The sequence below is a fragment of the Calliphora vicina genome, chromosome 2, assembly GCF_958450345.1.
Source record: "Calliphora vicina chromosome 2, idCalVici1.1, whole genome shotgun sequence".
NCBI classification, from domain to species: domain Eukaryota; kingdom Metazoa; phylum Arthropoda; class Insecta; order Diptera; family Calliphoridae; genus Calliphora; species Calliphora vicina.
In genome coordinates, this window is record NC_088781.1 from 97,190,864 (window position 1) to 97,215,605 (window position 24,742).

At 27.4% G+C, this 24,742-nt stretch overlaps 1 protein-coding gene across 3 annotated transcripts in view; it reads left to right on the forward strand.

Moving 5' to 3' along the window:
• The window catches only part of Oatp30B (Organic anion transporting polypeptide 30B), a 94,604-nt gene that overhangs the window by 11,535 nt on the left and 58,327 nt on the right, over positions 1-24,742 (forward strand). For all 3 annotated transcript variants that reach the window (XM_065501765.1, XM_065501764.1, XM_065501766.1), the window contains exon 2: positions 4,055-4,386. The gene's annotated coding sequence lies outside the window, so the exon portion shown is untranslated. The remainder of the gene's footprint in view (positions 1-4,054; positions 4,387-24,742) is intronic.

A 24,742-nucleotide genomic window follows, 5' to 3' on the forward strand; every position in this document is an offset into this window, starting at 1 on the left:
ATTATTTTCCTTTTATAATATTTCAAGAAATATATACACATTATTTATATTTTTCTTATTTTCTGTATAATTTAAAATTAATGTATGCACTTTTTTCGAAAAAAAAAATTGCGAAAAAACGACATTTTTATTTTTTGAAGTTTGAATACACATTACTTTTGACTCAGTTAAGGTTTTTAAAAAATTTTTTCTTACAATTATTAATAAATGTCTTGTTAATTCAAAAAAGGTACTTTAAGAAAATCGGAAAAGAATTGGATCCGTTATTAGCATAAAAGCTGACCAAGGTAGGTAAAAAACATAAAATTTTACTTTTCAAATGCTAATAACTCGTCTAGTAGATTCCATATACATATGGGGGATTTCATGTCAAGTGAACCAACTTTTGAAATCGATGTCTTCCGATCGGGATGAAATTTGCACCAAGGTTAGCTCTATTGGATAGTAACTCAGACACAATTTTTCAACAACATCGGTCGAGAACTCTCTGAGTTATAGGGGGTAAAATTTTGACAATTTGGTCAAACAGGGGTTTTTTCTTATCCATGTAACTTATTACCTATTGTTCTTAGCAAAATGTGTTCCAAATAGTATAGATAGCTATTTCTTCGATCTTTCGAAAAAAAATATTTAAAAAAAAAAATAAAAAATTTTTAATATTTTTTTTCCGAAATCAAAAACTTTTTTGACTTTTTTTAAAATACGCTATTTTTTTTATTTTTTTTTTTTTCTTAAAATAAAGTTTAGATATTTTCCTTGAACACCTACTTGGTCGCTTAGTGGGATGCGAGTGGGATATCTATCAAAATAAATATTTTGTAACTCAAAACATAAAATTTTTGACTTTTTTTGCAAAATCAAAAACTTTGTTGACTTTTTTTTTTCAAAATGGACCCTTTTTTAATCTTTTTTTTTAGGTCAAACAAAAGCTTAGATATTATCCTTGAAGACCCTTTTGGTCGCTTAGTGGGATGCGAGTGGGATATCTATCAAAATAAATATTTTTTAACTCAAGACTTACAATTTTTGACTTTTTTTTTTGCAAATACGATTTTTTTTCCAAATTTTTTAAAATTTTTTTTGTAGTCAAAAGAAAGCTTAGGTCCATTCCTTTAAGATATTTTTAGTCCCTTAGTGGGATGCGAGTGGGATATCTATCAAAATAAATATTTTGTAACGCAAGACATACAATTTTTTAATTTTTTTTTGCAAAATCAAAATTTTTTTCCAATATGGGCCCTTTTTTAATTTTTTTTTTTGCTCAAAAGAAAGCCTAGGTCAATTCCTTTAAGATATTTTTAGTCCCTTAGTGGGATGCGAGTGGGATATCTATCAAAATAAATATTTTGTAACAATTTTTTAATTTTTTTTTGCAAAATCGAAATTTTTTTCCAATATGGGACTTTTTTTTAAAAATTTTTTTTTGCTCAAAAGAAAGCTTAGGTCTTTTCCTTTAAGACCTATTTTGTCACTTAGGAAGATGTGAGTAGGATATCTATTAAAATAAAAATGTTGTAACTCAAGACATTCAATTATTGACTTTTTTTTTGCAAATTCGAAATTTTTTTCAAAATGGGCCCTTTTTTAAAAATTTTTTTTTAGTCAAAAGAAAGCTTAGGTCCATTCCTTTAAGATATTTTAGGTCCCTTAGTGGGATACGAGTGGGATATCTATCAAAATAAATATTTTGTAACTCAAGATATACAATTTTTGATTTTTTGGCAAAATCAAAAACTTTTTTGACTTTTTTTTAAAATGGGCCCTTTTTGTAATTTTTTTTTTTTGCTATAAAGAAAGCTTAGGCCTATTCCTTTAAGATGGTTTTGATCGCTTAGTGGGATGCGAGTGGGATATATATCAAAATAAATGTTTTGTAACTCAAGACATACAATTTTTGTGTTAAAACATTTATTTTGATAGATATCCCACTCGCATCCCACTAAGGGACTAAAAATATCTTAAAGGAATGGACCTAGGCTTTCTTTTGAGCAAAAAAAAAAATTAAAAAAGGGCCCATATTGGAAAAAAATTTTGATTTTGCAAAAAAAAATTAAAAAATTGTATGTCTTGCGTTACAAAATATTTATTTTGATAGATATCCTACTCGCATCCCACTAAGGGACTAAAAATATCTTAAAGGAATGGACCTAAGCTTTCTTTTGACTACAAAAAAAATTTTAAAAAAAGGGCCCATTTGGAAAAAAAATCGTATTTGCAAAAAAAAAAAGTCAAAAATTGTAAGTCTTGAGTTAAAAAATATTTATTTTGATAGATATCCCACTCGCATCCCACTAAGCGACCAAAAGGGTCTTCAAGGATAATATCTAAGCTTTTGTTTGACCTAAAAAAAAAGATTAAAAAAGGGTCCATTTTGAAAAAAAAAAGTCAACAAAGTTTTTGATTTTGCAAAAAAAGTCAAAAATTTTATGTTTTGAGTTACAAAATATTTATTTTGATAGATATCCCACTCGCATCCCACTAAGCGACCAAGTAGGTGTTCAAGGAAAATATCTAAACTTTATTTTAAGAAAAAAAAAAAATAAAAAAAAATAGCGTATTTTAAAAAAAAGTCAAAAAAGTTTTTGATTTCGGAAAAAAAATATTAAAAATTTTTTATTTTTTTTTTTAAATATTTTTTTTCGAAAGATCGAAGAAATAGCTATCTATACTATTTGGAACACATTTTGCTAAGAACAATAGGTAATAAGTTACATGGATAAGAAAAAACCCCTGTTTGACCAAATTGTCAAAATTTTACCCCCTATAACTCAGAGAGTTCTCGACCGATGTTGTTGAAAAATTGTGTCTGAGTTACTATCCAATAGAGCTAACCTTGGTGCAAATTTCATCCCGATCGGAAGACATCGATTTCAAAAGTTGGTTCACTTGACATGAAATCCCCCATATATAAAAATGTTTTAAATCAGATTTCAAAGAAAAATTTGGCATCATTTTTAATTTTTGATATACCCGAGGTGCCCCAATTTGGGGCATTGTGACTTGGCACCCCCTAGATGTTATAAGCCCAAATTCAAAACTTAAACTTATCAACACCTCCTCCTAGCTATAGGAATATTTATTAAGATCGGACTATTCGTTTAGAAGTTACAGATTTATTTCCACTTTTTTTTAGTTCGTGATTTTCTGCATTTTTTAAAAAAAATTTTAAATTCATACTGCTACCAATTCTATAACGTGTTATGTTGGGTAGTCTTCATAGTCTTCAGCTTGCATCGCATTTAAATACAGTCTGCAAGCCGCCTAATCCAATCGAGGCACATGCGGTTAATTTGCTCGACATTCAAAGGAAGTTCATATCTCTTTCTTGAATATAATTATGGTAGAACATGCTGGGAAGGGAATGAAATTCTGGACCAAATCTGGGACATATACACAAAGACACGGACATCACAACAAAGGACTGCGTATATGGCGAAATATATTCAAATTTATTTTTAAATTTCAAACAAAATGTGACCACATAAAAAAGGATTTCAAGTTGTATTCGGGTAGTTTTTCGTACTAAATATGGATCCTTCCCTTGATAATTCCATATTTTTGTTGTTGTTTGTTCTTCTCTCATTGTTATTGTTATGTCGAATACATACACATGGAAAATCGTCGAGTAGAGCAGAATGGTACAAAAATAAAAAAAAACAAGAAACACTCTTATATGGTAAATATTGCTGTGTATCTCGAACAAAAAAAGCATGTTAGTCAGTCCATAATTCATGTTGCTGAAGGTGGTTGGTTGGCTGGCTGCCTGGTTTTGGATTGTTGTTGGTTTAATATAAATATTTGGCAGTTTATGTTGTATTTTGTTCCTTGTGGAAAAATACATGTAAAAGAAAAATAACAAAAAAAAATTAAGAAAGAAAAAAATCAAGTTAAATAAAAGTGTTTCAGTGTGTTTATTGCTGTCGTTGTTCCTTTTTCGTTGTCTTTCCTTTTTTCACTTCAACTTTTGTGTTTATTTATCGTTATTACATAAAATATATTTATAAATTACCAGTATTTTATATATAATACATAAATTTGTTTCATCACCTTTTAGTAATTTTCTACGACGGTTGGTAAAATTATCACAAAAATAACAAAAAAAACTAAAGTGTTAAACAAAATATCAAATAAATAATAACAAAATCAATAAAAATATAAAAAATAATATACAAGAAAAAAAAATTAACCAACATAAAATTATTATTTAAAGAAAAAATAAGAAAAAGTGTGTTTGTTAGTTAATTTTAACATTTGACATTTAAAATTTGTGGAGAACGACACGAGCAAATACAAGTACAGCAGCAGCAGCAGAAATCTTTAATACAACAAAGAAGAATAGACCCCCTACACTTGCATCTCTTCTTCTAAAATCTTTAAAAAAACAAGGTAAGACATTTTATTGTTTCTGTTTTGTTCTTCAATTCAATTCATTTCTTTTTTTTAATTAAAATTTATTATTTCTGTTATTATTATAGGTATTTAAGTTTTATTTCATTATTAATTTACATATGTTTCTAATTAGAATTAAAGATTTCTTTTGTTTTTATTTGAGTTCCATCTTTAATTTTATTTGAAAATAGTCAGAGTTTAGTTGGATACCTGTCAAATTGAAAATATTTGCCAAAAATTAAGAAGAAATTAAATATTTGTATTTGTTGTTATTGTTATTGTTGTTTATTTTGTATTTTAAACTTATCCGTGAGTGTATCTGAGAATGTTTGCATATGAAATAAGGATGCCAGACTTTGAACACAATAATCACATTTGTGATTTATGTCTATATGAAAGTTATTTATGGTGAATTTTGTGTGTATACCAAAATTTTTAAGAGATTTATGCACGTTAAAGTAATTTTTGGAAGCGGGTCTATATGGGAGCTATGACTAATTATGGACCGATCGTAACAAAATTTGGTGAAATGAATTTCGTATATATAAAACTTATTTAAAGTGAAATTTGTGGAGTTACATATATAAATTAAACATTTATGACCGATAAAGTCCAATTTCGGGAGGACATTTGGGTGTTACAAACATCTGCACAAACACCACTATGGTGGTGTAGGGTATAAAAATATCTATTATTCCTTACTTCTGATGGGGTTAAATGTATTATGCCAATTTATTACATTTTAACACCGCATCGTATCTGCTCATTAGCTGTGGCAAAGTGGTGGTCGCCAGAGTTGGTGCACAACTGGGTACGTTGAAGAGTATTTTTCATCAATAATATAAACGACAGATAAGCACTTCCTTTTTTTTGTCCTCCTTTAGGGCTGTTGTGGTTGTGACTAGTTAAGTTATAACCTCAACCGAAATTAATTAGCATCAACCATTTTAATCATTTCGAATCTTTAGGAATATATCAATAGAAGACAAACCAAAAAATTTAAGAATGATTGTAGTTTGGAAAAAGGTCTATCGCACTCGTTTTCTATTGAAAATGTTTTATTATCTCGAAAAACCTAATGCTACGATACTATTTTTCGTACTAATCGTAGTATGAGTTGAAGTACGATTTTGTGATAGACGTTACTACAAATCGTACTATTTCCTTTGAAAAAAATGACAAGTAATAAAAATATCACAAAAATCAAAAATTTTTGATTTTCATACTTCGTTAGTACGACAACATACACGATACACGTTACTAATTTCATACTTATACGATTTATCGTACGACTTATCGTAACGTGTATACCTAGCATAAGTCATTCATGACAATGTATTGTCATGTATTTTATAATTGTATAACATATGGGCAATTCCACGAGAATGACCACCACGACCGAAAACCCAAAAACCCTTCAAACTTTTTTCAAGATGATTTGAATAGGAGAAAACACTAAAATATTACTATGTGTAGGTATTTAGAGCTTATTACAACATTTTATTGGCATAATAATAGTTTAAACTGACTATATTTAATTTTTTAATTTAATTGGCATGTTTTAGGCTAAAAATGTGGTTAAAACTAAGTTCCGAATTAGCATATACATACATAGTATGAAATGAATTTGACTCTGATTGTTTATTTGCTATTATAAAATTGTTTATTGAAACCGAATGTATATTTTTCATTATTTTTTTAGTTTTTGTATACATACATATATTTACAGAATATATATTGTTTTACTATAAGAGAAAAATCTGTCAAGTTCGGTATGTCACGTACGATATTAAATTTTATTTATTATAAAATCATCCAAAGATTGTTTTTATTTAAATATAACGGATTGTAAAGGAAAAATATTTCGTTTAGTGTAAGAAATTATAAGAGAACATAACGCCTTTTTTCAGATACTCTTATTTTTGCAAAATCTATTCCACTCTATAGGCGTACAAATGTCACGTACGATGATATGGAATTGTCCAATATGTAAAATGAAAACATTTCAGATTTTTAAAGATTAAATTTCTCTTTCCTTCCTTCCGTTCCGTATTGTAAAATGTCAAAATACAACTAGATATTACTATTTGACAACTGGCATTTGTTGCATACATGTAATTATCTGAGAATTTATTAAATTCAAATTTGGCCACATGAAACATCTCATCGTTCATCTGGCAGCCCTGTTCGCTATGTGTTTCAATTTCACAGGTACTTGAGGCATTTTAAGAGTCAGAGCAAATTATGTTCTCTTTGTAATGATTTAGTGGTGGCTCTCATTATTTTAAATATCTCTTTTGTATGCAGCAATATGCTAATGCAAATAAACTTGCAATATTCGTTAGTGTGCGAGAGTGAGTGATATAAATATTACGATAATATAAAATTTTCTATCTCTGTTTGCATTATGTTTCGTAAATATTTTTGTAATTGTTTACCGTTTTGTTTTTGTTTTGAAATCTCACAAACAAACTGATTGGTGACATGTGTTGTCAGCTGAAAAAAAAACAAAAAAACTTTTGGCTACAAGCTGCCCAAAACAAAGTTTGTGAACAGTGTAATAAATTTTTGTTCGAAAATAAGAAAAAATGAAATCGTTTTAACACTGACAATGAAAAACAAATCATTGTGTGTAAAGAAATGAGAAAAACTTAGTGATTATAAATAATTTTGATACGGTGATATAAATAAATTATGTAAAATATAAATACGTAATTGGATTTAATTTTAATTGGCACTTATTTATTTCAAATATGTATGTAGTTTTACCCCGTTATACATAATGAACATTTTGATTTATTAAAAGGTTTTTGATACAAATTTTGTATAGAAATTTTATTTCAAAAACCTTTAATAATATAAAATTGCATTATGTATTAAAGCTTTTAGTATCTAAACCAAAAAATTATTAAGTCATTTTAGGTACTTTTTCTTAAAGTAGAATCTTAAAATTTGATTTCAGATTTTTTAAGGTTACTACATTATTTCCGCCAATTTAACATTTCTTTTGTTTTATTTTTATATATTTTTTAATGATTCACACACAACTTTCACCTACAACCCAAAACGAAAGAAAATTCAAACAAAAACTAAAAGTTACACCTAAAATCAAAACCAAAATAATATTTAAATAAAACGGAATGGAATGACAATAAAAAATTCACATAAAATACCCACTATTTAGTAAATATTCTCACAATTTTTGTTATAAATATTTTTGTGTCTAAGAAATGTTTGAGTTTCCAAACACAACTCACACACATAGTGATTCTATTTTCGACATTGTTTACACTCAACGAAAACGTTTGTTCAAGTCTTGGATATTTATTTTCATATTAAGTAAATATGAATTTTATAATTTAAACAATAAACTCATTATCCAAATACATACATAAACATTTAAACTTCATGTTGCTACAGCGGCACACTTTTATTTATGTTTATTAAATTATATTGTCAAATTTAATAATGCGGATTTATTTTTATTTCCACTTCTTTATTTACTTATATAAACTAACTTTTGTTTAACTACTTTTAGGTTGTTTCTTTGTTTGGGCTTTTTTCGTAGTAAAAATTGAAAGTGTGCCATTTTGGTTTAAACATTTTTGTCAAGTCACGCACACCTATTTTTTATTAGTTGAATAACTGGACAAATTGTTCTTTTGGACAATTTTTTATATAAGGTTTGGAGAAACATTGAAATTAGTTTTAAATTTACATATTGGTTGGTATAAATGGAATTAAAGTGGTTAAATATTGCAAATTCAATGGGAACTTCTATTTCATTCATTCTCTCTTATAAAAACTGTTACAATACCTTGCTACGATGTTCTAATATAGCAAAACATCGGATACTTCAATGATCTTTGAAAAAGTAAAGATCAGAGAAAACCTTTAAATGAAAATCGTTTGGGTTGTGAAATTTAAATTAGAATATATTGCTGTGTTTTTTCTTAAAGCGACACGAAACTGCTCTGCTGAAAGCTAGCGTCACAGCTTACACAGCTGCGAAACAAATTACAGTTCTCAAAAAAGTAATATCAAATCGTATGGTTATTTTGACGTTCTATAATCTTTTTCTAATGGTTGTGGTTTGCAGAGCGAGAGAAAAAAATAAAAAAATTTCAATATACATTTATCATTTTAATATGATTGCAAATATTAGGAACAGTTTGATCCACATTTATTCCGAGCTATATTTTTTGTTAAGATAAATTAATTTTTGGTCCTTCAAAAATATTGCACTTTTTTATAAATTTTCTTAATATTTTATTTAACACAAGTCATTGGTTCTGACCCAGTCACATTAAGAAAATTTATACAAATTTTTTAGCATGAAAAAGTATTGTTACGTTTTAACCTTTTCAAAACGATGGTTTATTTCCTTTAAATAAACCGGATACTTTTGATTGCAAATAAAAGCCGTTTAGTAGTTTGAAAATGGTAACAACTCTTTATTTATTCAAATGTACAACAACAACAGAATTAAATTATCACTCAATGTTTTTTATACACGTTTATAACCCCCTGTATATACCTAATCAATTTCTATCATGATAAACGTCAAAATCGTTGTCATGATAAAAAATTATCCAGTATAGTCTTCATTTATTAGTATTATTGCTTCGTTATGACAAAATTGTTAGTGCTTTTGCACAGACAACTTTGTCTTGACAACAAACGTCATTAATTGTTATAATAAATATTTGTCAGGTATAGACAAGGGGTAAATTCTCAGAAATACAGACACAATTTATAATGTACACGAATTTACTTGAAAAATACAGCACACTTTAAGGCACTCAGTTGACGTTTATTCAAATAGCGTCTCTGATAAACTCACTCACGACTGCAATCTCTGCCACTATTTATAACACTGCATAACCATCTAGAAAGCTCTATTTCTACAATGTTCTTTAACTGATTATTCGAGTTCGAATATACGGTCGCAGCGTTGCCAACTTACGATCAATGGTCAACTGAAAGCTTTTATTTAATAATGCCCGCAGTTATGTTACAGTTTGCTATTGCAGCACTGTTATTTGAAAGCATTATGCTACTTTTAAATCAGCCCTTAAAATCGTTATATTTGAATTCAAGTACAATTACGTAACAGTATTTTTTAATTTTTTTAGCACAAAAAATATAGCTCGGAATAAATGTGGATCAAATTTTTCCTAATATTTGCAATCCTAGGGACATATTTGAAAAGTGGGATGTTTTTTATACCAAAATGTTCTCCATAAAGATACCTCACAGAAAACCATAAAATTGTTATATGTTCTTAAAGAAATTAGTTTTTAATAAAAAAAGAGGTAAGTCACCTTTTCGCCCAAAAAACAACAAAAATTTACTATTTTTTGGATCCATAATAGATATTGATCTCAAATCTTTTGTATATTGTTGGTAATTTAGCTGTCTAAATAACAAAAAAAATCGAGTCCATTCGGTACAAAATTACGACCTATATTTTTAAAATAGCGGTCCAACGTATAGCCAAATTTTAAAATTTTAATTTTTAAATGCCTATAACTCAAAAATTAGAAGAGTTAAATAGCACACGAAAGCGCTTTCCAAAAATATAAAAATGTTTGAAATCGGATGGGAAACAAATAAATGGCACGTGGTATCCTACTGTGATCCTCCATGGCGCCGCCCCTGGTCATTTGTTGGGCCCATTTTAATAACTTAAACTCGAATACTCCTTGGCTATGCCCACGTGCGTTGGTCATCGTATACAGATCTGGAAGGAAACAAATACTATCATTTATCAGTGATTCTTTATTTATATTTAGTAAATTCTTTATTATTATTATAGTAAAGTGCAGGTATAGTGTTCAAAAACGTAAACAATATCAACAAGAAACACAGTGCCACAAAATAAGTAAGATATTGACATCATGATGATGGGTAAAGGATGGATTAGTATTAGGATGGGTAAAAATTTTGAAAATTTAATTTTCATTTGCGAATATCTCCTTAGTTATAAGAGATAATTGATAGCTACTTATTGACAAAAATTTAACTTTGAACCTCGACAAAAGCCAAATTAGTTTTAACTATTTTGGAACGAACTTTAATGAGACTTTTGTTTTAGTTTTAAAATCTTTATTTAAATGTGGGTAGTACAAATGTTTGAATTGTTTCAATTGGAACAATAATATACAAATATAAATACCTAATACACACATGGAAACCATAAATGCGTGCAATATTTCAACATTCGTAAAAAAAATAAAACTTGATAAATATAATTTAATGATTTTTTGTGGTTGTTTCTTAAAACAACAGAAAAAGCACTGACAACAATATGTGTTAAAAAGTATTGAAGGTGGTGTGGTGTGTGCTCTTCAAGGTGTTTTATGGACAAAAATAATTTCAAAATTTTCTTAGAAATATCCGGCAGATTAAACAAAACTATGGCATAGTTCCAAAAATTATATTTGTAGCTGAAAGTTGTTACATTTTTTACATGGTAGAGTTAAGAAATTTATATATGTAAAATGGAAGAGAAGCAATATTAAGAAATTTTGTGGCATTTGCTATAAATTTGTACTTAAGAAGTCAGAATTTAATAATGAACCAAAATTCGAATATATTTAGTGCAAATTTGCTAAAACAAAATGTTGCATAAACCAAGAAAGAGTCTTATGTAATTGTGTGGCATTTATTGTTGTTGTGGTTGGTGTCGTCGTTTATTAATTTTTCAACGTTTTAGTATGTTTTTTTGTTAGTTGTGTATCTTAAAGATAAAAGTTAGAAAAAACAAAAAAAAATAAAGATATACATCCGTTTGCAAATAAATTTATTTACAATCGTAGACAGACTTGTAAAATATAATTTTATCTTGACTGTTGGTGGATGTTCTAGTCGACATTATTATTATTGTTGCTGCAGTTATTGCTTTCTGCTTCTGTTTCGTCTTCCTTTTCCTATTTCTTTGTTCTTTTTGCTTTTGACGTACACAGTTGTAGTTGAAATGATTTGTTATCAATTAAGAAGTTTGAAAAAAAAACACACTAAACTTTCAGTAAATAATGTTTTTTTAACAAAAACGAAAATATTTACTCTAACGTCCCTACGAGCGGTACAATGCACATTTAAATAATTTACGATTTTAAGAAAGATAGTGGGGTGATAGAGATACAGTCAGACAGACAGGGAACAAACAATGTATATGCGCATACACAAGGCTGTGAGATACGAGTAAGTTATGGGTCCAGATATCAATTTTTCAATAGTTTGTTTAAAATTTACGCTTTTGACCATAAATATCATTTTGTCTTAATATTTATTTAAGGGTACACATACATATTTCGCCTTTGACAACCTGCTGACATTTCGGGAAAAGCAAAGTATGGTTGTCAAATATTTATCTAAGCTGAAACAAACCCCATGTCTATACCTGATAAATTTTTATCGTGATAAACGTCAAAATCGTTGTCAAGATAAAAAATTAATTTATTAGTATTATTGCTTCGTTATGACAAAACTGTTAGAGCTTTTGCTCAGACAACTTTGTCTTGACAACAAACGTCATTAATTGTTATGATAAATATTTGTCAAGTATAGACAGGGGGTAATATTTAGGCTACTGTGTGATAAACCCATGAAAAATCATTTTTTATTTTCTTCTATAAAAACACTACAAAACAAAGTATAACAAGTAGTCCAACTCTTTGACAACAGTACCTAACTCTATACATGTGTTAGTAAAAAAGTACCTAACTCTAAACATGTGTGAGTAACAAAATTACACATGTGTTGGTAACTTTTAAATTTTCTACAGGCAACAGAGTTTTATAAATATGTTCTAAATTTGAATTTGTATGAATTTTTAATACCAAAAATTGTAACTCTGTCCTATAGTTTAAATTCTACAATAACAAAAAATTACATGTCAGAATTTCCAAAAATATTTTTTTCTTGATTTGTGCAAAATAGGAAGTTTTTAACAATGAAAGTGTGCTAAAAGTGTTTTAAAAAAATATAAAATTATATGTGTTAAAGTAATAATGTGTAATAGAACGTTATTTTATCAAAAATTAAAAGTTAATATTTCAAAACATTTCATTTGTTTACATTTCTCTGAGCTCACACGGTATCCGTATATGTGAGAGAGTAATTTGAAAAAAATGAGAGTTGGACTACTTGGTATACTTTGCTACAAAATATCGACTATTATTTAATGTGAATGACATACATTAAAAACTATATTTTTATTCTTTTCATTTGAGTGAATCTTATCTTTCTAGTCGCACTACTTGTAGTTTATGTTTTTGTTCCAATGTAATTAATTTGCGTTGCTTGTCATTGTTAAGATATTTTATCTTGGTTTCTTTGTGTTCACAAAGGAAAAGATATTGAATCATACACTTAACCCTTTAAGTGCTTCGTTTTCCTTTGTAAATGCTCACTGGCGTGATTATTCTTTTTTTTTATTATTATTTCTTTATTTTTGTTTAACGAGGACGTGCTTGTCATTAAGAATAAAAATGCTGTTAGGGTAAAATAGAAAACTAACAAAACTAGCACTTTTATATTTGACGTTGTTTTGTTTTTGTTCTAATATATCAAATTTTGCCTAACCGACAATCGGGTTAAAAAGGTGCCTATCATTTAAAAAAAATTATTAATATTTAATATTAAATTGCCAACTTTTTGTTATAATTGGACAAGTTAAGTGATTCGTCTTCACAGAGGACAATCACAGGACTAGATAGAACTTTTGCCAGCTTTCCGATATATCGGTATTTTGGCGATTTTTGATCATCATTTAATTAACCAATAGATATAATTAAATGGTTAATTAAATTCCTATCATATGATATCCATCCATATTGCATGTACTCGCAGAGAAAAAATATAGTTGCACATGTTTTTCATAACCATTTCAAAGTTTTTAAATGTTTTTCAACAATATTATGGTCTCTGTAATTATTTATATGATTGCTGCAAACATAATATGTTTTCCATTCACATGATTGTAGCAAACATATATATGAGTAATGTAGTTCTGGTAATTAAGTTTATGTTTGTTGCAACGAATTTTATGATTTTTCAGATTTTTTAATCAATTTAAAACAATTGAATCAATTTTATGATGATATTATATGACCAGATCATTACCATTTGATCATAACAAAGAGCCGTTGAAAGACATAAAGTGGCTTGGTGCACAGAAAAAATTATATTTCAATTCAAACATTTGTCACATATTGAACTGGTTTCAATTATTTCATAATTGAATCAAGTATTCATGTGCTCAAAAACAAAATTTTCTGATATTTTCTATTGAATTTTGAGTTTTGAATTTGATAATTTTGACAATTGAATATACAATTTTCGTTATTGGTTGAACTTTAAATTCAAAAAATTATTGAATAGATAATTTTTGTATTTAAATTTTAACCAATAACAAAAATTGTTGTCAAAATTATCAAATTCAAAACTCAAAATTCAATAGAAAATATCAGAAAATTTTGTTTTTGAGCACATGAATACTTGATTCAATTATAAAATAATTGAAACCAGTTCAATATGTGATATATATTTGAATTAAAACGGTTTAAGAAATAGTTTTTTCTGTGTGGCATTCCTGATAGTACTTAGCATGTGATGATTTCAGTTGAGGTTCTTGAAAATAATAATTACAGGTTATTAAGGCCCTAATTTTGTAAATCACGTCACCAAGGTGATATTTACATATGTGGATAGCAAAAACAAAATTTAAAACATTTTCAATTTGTTTTTTTGGTTTTTCATACAAAATTTTCAAATTATGAAAGGCAAATAAATCAATGCCTTAATTTTGTTGTGGTTGTCCGGCTCAGAATTTGTATATAAAAAAAAAACAAATTTTGAAGATTTTTTAAATTTTGTTTTAGCTATCCACATACATAAATATCACTTTAGTGACTTGATTTACAAAATTAGGGAATAAACCTCTTTCTAGAACTGATTGATCGCTTAATTACCGAGATAAATTTTTGAAATTTGCTACATTTGAAGCAGCGATCAAGAGGCTACTGAATCATTTCCGTTACCGTTTCGTCGTCATTCCCGGTAACTATATATAAAGTTTTGATAAACAGCGACAACATGTCAGTTAATAGATCTAACTTAATATCTCTACATGTCATCATTAGCATCGTTCAGTTTCGACTAATGTATTTCATGTGTAACACTTGTCCAATTGCGTCATATAAATATCGAAGATTTCCTGTATATCGATAAATGTACAAATGCTGGTGGAAAATTGGAAACGGTTTATTGAATTGAACGACCGATAGGTCTCCCTAATGAAAATAGTCTCATGGACCAAGTGATGTATAGGGGCTAAATTTATATAATGCCCATAAAACACATTCTTCCCTAAAGACCCTGTCGTCCAATCTCATACATATATCTGTTGGTCATCAAAGGTAACAATGAAGAATATGGAATGAATATGAAAAGTGAGTTTCCAAAAAGAATTCTCTTTCGACGACTCAGTGTACTTTCCGTCCCGACTCTTCAATGTATAGAACTATAACAATTTACATTGTTTTAAATTATTAAATTATTAATATAAGAAATTAGTTCGTTAACTTTCAAAATAATTTTGCAAATCTTTGACGGTAAATGAAACATAAACAATTTAATAAAAATTAAATAATAAACTTTTATCTCTTCCAGAAATTTTTACAAAATCCTCACAAATTATAACACGCATAAATTTCCATTAAATATCAGCAATCATGAATAAACATTTTTTTAACTTATTTCAAAAATGCATTAGTTGACTTTTTTAATGAGAGTAATTAAATATTGTAGTATTTAAGGAGGGCCTGAAAAGAATTATTTCTTTTTGTGACAACATTGCAATTATGTGTATTTATGAGTTAGTATAAAAATATTTTGCCTTAACCAGTTTGGAAATGTATTATTTCATGACGTTTTTATTTATTTGTCAGTGGGACAAACAGAAGTTATTAAATTAGAATAACTACAATTTGTTTTTATTTCATTCCTTTTAAACTCTGCATGCATGCAGAAAAGTCATTGTTTTATGACATTTGTGCAGTCACTGCACTAAATGTCATATACGGCAGTTGAATTTAAAACCATTTTAACATGTGAATCGCATGAAAATGCAATTGTGCTGATGTACACAATATATATATATATTATTACAAATGAGAAAAGTACTATAAAAATAATTTAAAAAGTTTAATTGCACATTTATTTCGTTTTGGTAACCTAAGATTATTTCTATAGTGATATTTATGTATACATGTATATGGGTGGCCCATATTTTGCACTTTTGCTCCCAAGGTCTAAAATTGTTCAATGTCGTCTAAAAACCATATGCTGACAATTTTACCAAACTCAGATAACATTTATGGGTGGAACATTTTTTTGAAGTTTCGTGTTTTGAGTCAAAGCAGAAATATTTTCCAAAAAATTCCAACTAAAAATTGTTTTTGTATTTGATTTACCTATATACGTTTAAATGTAGAATATTGTTACGAAATTGCACTAACAATTTTAATTTAGCGGTTTTAATGTCTGGTTTCCACATTCACCATCTTTTGTATATATTGTCATAAGTGGATACTTCTAGTTATCAGCTCAGTGCTGCCAACATTAACTGTTAAAGCTGCTAACATTAACATTAAGGCTGCTTGAAATAGAACATTCTAGTTTTGTCCGTTAGATAATTCATGAAAATTCTAGAAGATGGCAATGTGTATATAAATAGTAACAGTAAGTTATAGTTTATCATAGGCGCTGTTAGAATTAACATCAAATGCATTACTAATGTATCCTTGTACATTGAGTTTCCAAAAAGAGAGTGACTATCTAAATTACTGTGTATATTTCAATAAATAAAGAGTTGTTACAATTTTTACGGATCGCTTTTATTTTTGCAATTAAAAGAATAAGTTTTATTTAAAGAAAATAAACCACGTAACTATAGTTAGCCAGGATTATATTTATTAATTTGTCTCTGTACTCAGATGACAAAAATGTTATACTGCCTTCAGTAACACAATTTATTAAAATACACACTGTCTTGTTCCTCTTCTTAAAATGCTTCTTATGAAATTCTGATCGGGGTCCAATTTTTTTAATGGATGTAGATGCCTGCTTCTATAATAAACAATTATCCAATAATTATTATATATTCACTACATAGGTATATTTACAGCATTGGTAGGCGTTCATATTGTTGAGATTACGAACATTTTCGTGAATTTACACGTACAGAACCCGAAAGTAAGCAAAACACACAGCAAGAGCGTGAAAATACAAATAACTCATTTAGTTGCAAACAATAGAGTGTAATAATACAAATATTTCATTCTGTTGCTTGATGTTGTTGCGGATTTTTTATTTTTAAAAATCTGAACAAAACGTTCAATTGCGGATTTTTTATTTTTAAAAATCTGAACAAAAACGTCGCTAGTAGAAAGGATTAGGTTTTAATATGTTACGTTCAGAAAAACGTTTGCTTGGTCTATTACGAGCTGGGGCCTATTTCACTAAACTACAATTCTACAAGTTTACAAGTTACAATTACAAGTCTAATTCTTACAAGTGCTGATGAATTGTGTTTCATTAAGATTTTCACAACACTTGTAGCTTTTTGCACTTGTAAATTATAATTTCTACAATTACAAGTTCTTGCACATATATATTGTGATATTAATTTTACAATTCTTATTTATTATTACTCAAAATGCTAAAATATCCTATAAAAACGCAATATAACATATTTCAATAATATTTCTTATATAAAAAAAAAATTTTTAACCCGAATTTTTTTTTTCACCAAAAAAATTTTAAAATTTAAAAAAAAAATCTAAAAATATTTTTTTCCAAAAAATTAAATAAAACAACAAATTTTGTTTACCCAAAAATATTTAAAATTTGTACTTTGAAGTATAATTTGGTGAATGGTATATTATTGTTTATACCCAATCTATCGGAAAATATGCTATAAATACTTTTGCAATTTTGGGTACTAATTTAGAATTGTCTATATATGTTTAGATTTCCAAAGTGGCTATTCCCAAAAGCAAAAAAAAAAAAACAAGTAAAAAAGTATAGTCGTTGAAGACCGACCATATGATACCCTACATCAATCGCCTTAAAATTAGGTGGCATGACTTCTGTATATATGAAACCTATTTCAAAAAAAAAAATCGTTACTTTAATATAGAAAGGCCCTAAACGTGTTTTTTATAAGCCCAGATTTTCGATAAATGGTCCACTCATATATCATATTTAGCAAAAAAATCTAGACTTAAAAAAACACGAGTTAGGGCCTTTCAATATTAAGGTAACCAAATCCTAATTAATATTAAATTTTTTGGATTTTGTGTTTATTTTAACTAATTTTTATTAAAAAATAGTTAAAAATCAAATTTTATTTCAATTTATCATTCACTTGTAACTTGTACAATTTTTCCGAGGGTCTCCGTCGACCCTAAGTTTTTTTTTTATAATTCTACAAGTTTACAAGTGCAAATTTAGTTTAGTGAAACAAAACCACTTGAAGAAGTATGCCTTGTAGACTTGTGACTTGTAAAATTCACTTGTAGCTACAAACTTGTAATTGTATTTTGATGAAACACAATTATTCACAATTTTACAGGCAAAAACACTTGTAATTGTGAACTTGTAGCTTAGTGAAATAGGCCCCTGAACGTCGCGTAGTAAACAACAAAATAAACGTTCAGATATTGGATATTTGAATGCAACTTTAGAGGGGCGTAGTAAATGCGCCTAGTAGCATTCAGTTTGACTATTTCTAAATATTGCGTTCAGAAAATTTAATTTTTTGTGTGTATATAATAATTTTCCGAAGTAGATAACCCATTTTAATTAGTGCCTGCCTAATGTACATGTAGATAAAATATAGAATAAGTCATTTAAGTGTTAGTTATTTTTTTTAGATGAAAAATGCTTAAGGTGCTGGAATAAAAAATTACTTCGATCATAAACGTACAAATTTGTATCTACCATTAGAAGAAATAATAAAATGCTCCCCACTTTGGTACCATTAGAAGGATAAAAGTATCATTAAACCTCCCTATCCCTGATTTTTACTTCACTCAAAAGCCTGCCTTTTTCACTAATTTATAATTTCAGAATACTCCATTTTGTTGAACGTTTGTATGATATGTTTACAAAACCAAAGTTTTTATCGAATTGAAGCCGAAATAATAGCATATTTGTTAATATTTGCTAACTAGAATTTTTATCAAATTTGGCTCAATAATTTTTGAATACATTATAAAGGACTTTCCCATTTTTTCGCCTAATTGTGTATAGTTGTGTAATTGTTTTAATACTTAAACAAATTTGGAAAAAAATAACAGTTATTTATGTTACGATTTAATTCCAAAATTTAATTTTGTATTCAAGACAAATAGTTTTCTATAATCAACATTGCTTATTCATTATTATACTGGTAATTATGCAATATTTGAATCTTGATCTTAAAAAATGTACTTCCTTTACCCAAAAACGTTTGTAGATTCATATAATTTTTTAAAAATGTATTTAGTAAATATCTGCAATAAAATAAAAATATAATGCAAATGAAATAATCAATAAAAATAATGGAACGAAATTGGTTAAGTACTAAACATCGCTACCTTTTTATACGGATTGTTTAAAAACAAAATAATAATAATTTTGACAAAAAAGATCTGAAATATTTTGTTGATGATATTATATTCTCAAAAAACTTGAGAAAACAAATATAGAAAACAAAAATTTTAAATTTGATCAAGAAGTTACGGTCAAACAACATCAAATAAAATAAAACCAAATATTTAATGTGAGTTGTCTTTTGCAGTGCTTTTATAAAAAGTAGTAGAATATATATGAACATTTTATTCATGATTAATTTAATTCGGATTCCTACTTCGCAAAATCGAATTCATAGTTCGAAATCGTCCAACAAGAAATTATATTCCTCTTAAGCTCCAATATTTCCGTTGAAATTATGCCAACTTTGATACGATGCGTAAAATTTGTATTCAATTCTAAAGTTTATATCATTTGATTGATTTTTCGACTGATCCTAGTATCATTAAAAGGAGTATTCTGCATTTGTTAAACCAATAACTAGCTGTTTGCATTAACATTATTATTGTTTTTTTTTATATTATTATAGAGTAAATTTAATTTAATTAAGATTTAAGAACTATGCTAGCCTGTAACAAATTTGCGAATTAAATAAATAAAAATTATTGATTTGAATTGTTAAAATCATAGAGAAACATAGAGCGGAAACTAGAAAAAAACTCAAACAAAAAAATTACTCAGTTCTTTTTTTTGTTTTCACATAGTTTTTTCTACTACAGTAATTTTGACTTACCTGCACAACCAACTTTGCACGATATTTTGTGCAGGTAAGATAAAAATACAGTTAACCTCAATGCGCTTACCTGCTCATTGATGCTGGTAAGTGCATTTACAGTTTACTGTCCAAAAAAGCAGCTAACGGCAAATAATTTACATGAAGCTTTTTGATTTATCCGCCTAAAAATATCGTCAAATTGCTATTTTAGCTAATTTTAAAATTATCATGAAGTTTACAAAATATTTTTTTATTCAAAATCGTATTTTTCATATTTGTTTTGATTTAATTTTGTATTAGGCAGCTAAATTAATTTTTTTTCATGAAAACCAGTTATAGCTTCCAAACTTATCTTAAATGTGCAGGTATGAACAATGCACTTAAATTAACGAATTTATATGGAGTTTGGTAAATAAATATACAAAACACAAGTTTTGTGCACTTATATGTAAAATGCTCTTAAGTGAAAGGCAGGTAAGTCAAAACTACTGTAATACATTTTCACCACTTAGGTTTCTAACAACTGAGTTAGGTCTTTGATAGGAGAGTTTCCGCTCTATGTCTATTCTCTATGGTTAAAATAACTAAAAATACATATATAACTATTAAGACAAGCTAAAACAAATGTTAAACGAGTAATCAGTGTAATGAAATCAAAAAATTATTTTATTAAAAGACTGTTGAGAGCCGAAAGTTCTAAAGTAATTGCAAATAATCATACTTATATATATAATGTATATAAACAACACCTACCCAGCAGTTTTACAAGTAGTCAATATATTTTATTTGTAGACTATTTGGTACCGGTTATTTGATTGTCCTATTGTGTCTGGTATATTGGATGGTTTGTTGCTTTGTAACTAACACGTGAGTTCTCTGAGATAGAGTCAACTATTAAGAACAGACTATTAGACTTTTTCTTGGTAGCTGATAATGGGTTGGATTGAGTTCTAGGAGATGCATTTTAGACGATTTGGGGTCAATTAGCATCCGCCTATGATTGAAATAACTAGTTATGTTGCTATGCGTTGACTACTTTGGACCAGCTATCAGACAGTATATTTGTAATCTATGAAAGGTAATCTATTGACGACCACCTTACAACATAAAAAATTGCTTGTCACGTAGCTAATTATGTAAGCAGTGGCGACCCTAAACTATAGGTAAGGTAAATTCACTAGTTCAGGACAGTCACCCAGAACCGCTGGGTACATTCATATAGAACCATTTAAAAGTATGAATAACAAAAATAAACAAAATCTCTCATAGTTTACTCAACATTCATACAAATAAACATAGTAAATGTTGTTAGCAATAATTTTGTTTTATTTACTTACTTGCTTTTTGTACCCGGCGATGTACGGTGTTTCCTTCTTTTTTATTCTGATGATTATTTGGCATTTCACACACAGAAAACAGATTCGTGATAGCAACCGAATTTGTTTCCAATCGAATGATTCGGTTGTACACATAGAATTTTTCGGTTCTATCAACAGAAAGTCAGTTGATAAAGAAGAATTTCGGTTGAAGAAACCAATCTTTTGTTACTCCTTCTAAAATTTTGTAGCCACAACTGTAAAATTCGGTCACTAAGGCAGAATCTTTCGATTGGCAACAAATTCGGTTGCTATCACGAATCTGTTTTCTATGTGCACTTAATTAAAGTATAATAAGAATTTGATTTTGTAGCTTAAATTAAATATGTTATCTTTATTTTACAGATGTGTATAGTAGGAAGATGTGGGAATACCACTCAAACGATTAATATTGATGTTTGAATGAGGTTTTCATTTCCATACCAGCGAATGAAAATCAAGCTCTTGCAGTTCATTCTGTAGATGAAAAAAATTAAAAACTGCCTTCACAGGTTAAAATTGCATTCTACTAAATTACGAATCATTTCAGCCATAATTGAAGCAAATATCAAATGTTTACTTTCCTATTATAAAGCCAAATGTGTGTGAAAAATTTTGTAGATATTTTTTTTCATAAAAATTTAAAAAATTACGAAATACGTACATAAAAAAGGGACCATTGATATTGATATCAAGATTTCCAATCTCTGGTATGGAATTGATGACTGAATAAAATTTTGATTCTGAATTTTTCAAATTAATGTACATTAATAAATAAAATTTCTCGTTAGCATAATCATTAATTTAAAAGTATCTTTAATTTTTTATTTATTATACTTATTTACGACTAAGTACAAATCAAATACAATTATTTGATGTACTTAAAGTGAAAATGTACTTTTGCGCAATTAAATAAATTTATATTAAACTATCATACATATTTATCTTCATAAATTTTACCTTTTGTACCGCCTATACAAAGTACTTTTAAAATATACATTATTGTGAGTCTACGAAACTACAACTAAATTTTTATCAATTTCGAATAGAGTATTAAAAGTGTACCAAAAAATTACCATTGATATAATTGTTCCCCTTTTTGGTCATTAGTTTTAGATTTATACAACATATGTTTTTTTTCGAAACATATCGGTATTTAAAATTCAAAGTCTGTATATCATTTATTAAAAATAAACCCAAAATCGTTTATTAAAAATAAACCCATTTTTTATCCAACGAATAATCATTGTTTAACACCTTTCTGGTCCAAGCTTTGAAAAGATATATAGGCTATTGACTTTTAAGTAAGGATCTATCTTTGTTTTAAATTTCAAAAATATCAGTTCAGCCGTGATTGCGGAACAAACTTACAAAGCCATTTATAATAACCAGGGAAACCAAAATATGCAAATGCATGTTTTTTCTGGTGAGTCTAATGAGCACATGGATAAGATATTTACACGTTTCAGAACTATTTAAGAATTTTGGCATCGATTTCTTAGTGCATATTTTTGCATATTTTACCCTTAAATACATATTTTTGCATATATTTGTTTTAAGAGCATATTTATGTCATATTTTGCGTTTTTAGAGCATATTTTACTGTTTAATAGCATATTTTGAGTTTACCAAACACAAATTTTGTCTTACTTATTTTTCGCTGTTGTGTTACAGGTTTTTACTTCCTTTGTTTAAAAATCAAAATTGAAAAATATATGGCTTTTCACCAAAAAAAAAAATTTTAAAAAATTCACAAAATGAAAAAACTGAAAAAAAATTTTTGTTCACCTAAAAATATTTAAATTTTTTATTTTGAAGTATTAATTATATAAATGGTATATAAGATTCGGCACAGCCGAATATAGCTCTCTTACTTGTTTCAATATAAAATAAGCACTATTTTAATAATAGCTCCATCTAAATATAAAATTTTAGTTCTAATTCAAACTTAACCGTTCTAAGTGTTGAAAGAACATTTTCTATGTTTAAAAATGTTTTCAGATCCAATAGACAACGATTTTTATTTGAAAATTTAAGTAAATTTTGTTTGGTTAAAAATTATGTAAAAGTTTGTTTTTTTAAGAGCATATTTTTTAAATTTTAAGAGCATATTTTTTGAAGTTTTTACTGCATATTTAAAGCGCCTAAAACGCTTTTTTTAGAGCATATTTCCGGTTTCCCTGATAATAACTATGTACAATATATATGTACATACAAATGTATGATTGTTTATTTATATTTATATACAAACATATGTATTTATATAATGCCAAAAACCGGTTATATACATAAAAATGTGTATGTAAGAGACAAATGAATCGACATTTAGTGACTGTTTTAATGTTACGTCTTTGATTTGTTGTTTACACAAGTGACAAAAGATTATATTAATACGAATATGCACGCTACATCATTCATAAAAAAAATTGCATAAGTTTAATTTTAATATTTATATTTATAACAATGGACTCGAATCACTTTCTGAGACGATATAAAAACATTAAACAAACTAAAAATTTAGTCCTTCTATACTGATAGCACTATGATGATTCTGGAACGGATTTTTTGTTATTACAAGTCTTCTTTTATCACTGGTCGGCTCTCATAACCACCAGGGACACGAATGTCAACGAAGTTCATACAAATTTTCCAAAAAAAATAAAACTCACATAATCAATAGCTGGTCACATTACAAACGAGAATGAAATGATTACAGGATATTATAATTCATATTCCATGTTCTCTTTATGACGACCACTGGTTTATAGTTGTAAAATAACTCGGTCTATATAGTTTTATTAATTAAAATAAGAGCGTAATGAATGACTGTTATAAATTGCCGCACATATTTGAACAACATAATCCAGAATATGGAAATAATCTAGATTCTGGACTATCCGGATAATTTCAAAACAAATTATTTTTTACAACAAGACTTCGTATTTGTTAATAGGGTTGTCAATAAAAATTAGTCAAATAATCAAGAAAAAAGTTATTTTTATTTGAATGAATGCAATTTTTCAGTTTAGAATAAAAAATTATTCGATCAATAAAAGTCGAATAATAAATTTTTAAAAAAATTGTTTATATAAAAAGAGATTTTTGAATATCTCACAATTTATAATGTAAAAAAGATATTCATGATTAGAAATTTTATTAGAAACTAGTACCTACATTTATTTTTCATAGATTTCGGATTTAGATCTCAACATCAGAACATTATCCATCTTAACAAAAACAAGAAAACCTTATCGAAATTTTAAAGAATACGTGATGAAATTTCTGTTTTGCCCCTAGGACAAAGCCTATTGAAATCTCTTAATGATTTCACTAGCCCAATATTAACGTCCTTTCGGACATTCTTATAATCGAGAAAATTTAAAAAATTAATCGATCACTCGAATAATAAAACAAGTAAGAGAGCTATATTCGGCTATGCCGAATCTTATATACCCTTCACTAATTATGCTTCAAAATACAAATTTTAAATATTTTTGGGTCAACAAATTTTTTTTCCAAGGTTGTTTTTTTAATTTTTGGAAAAAATTGTTTTTCGAATTGTTATTTTAATTTTTTTGTTTAAATTTTAAAAAATACTTTTTTTAAAATTTTAAAATTTTTTTTTTGTTTTTTAAATTCG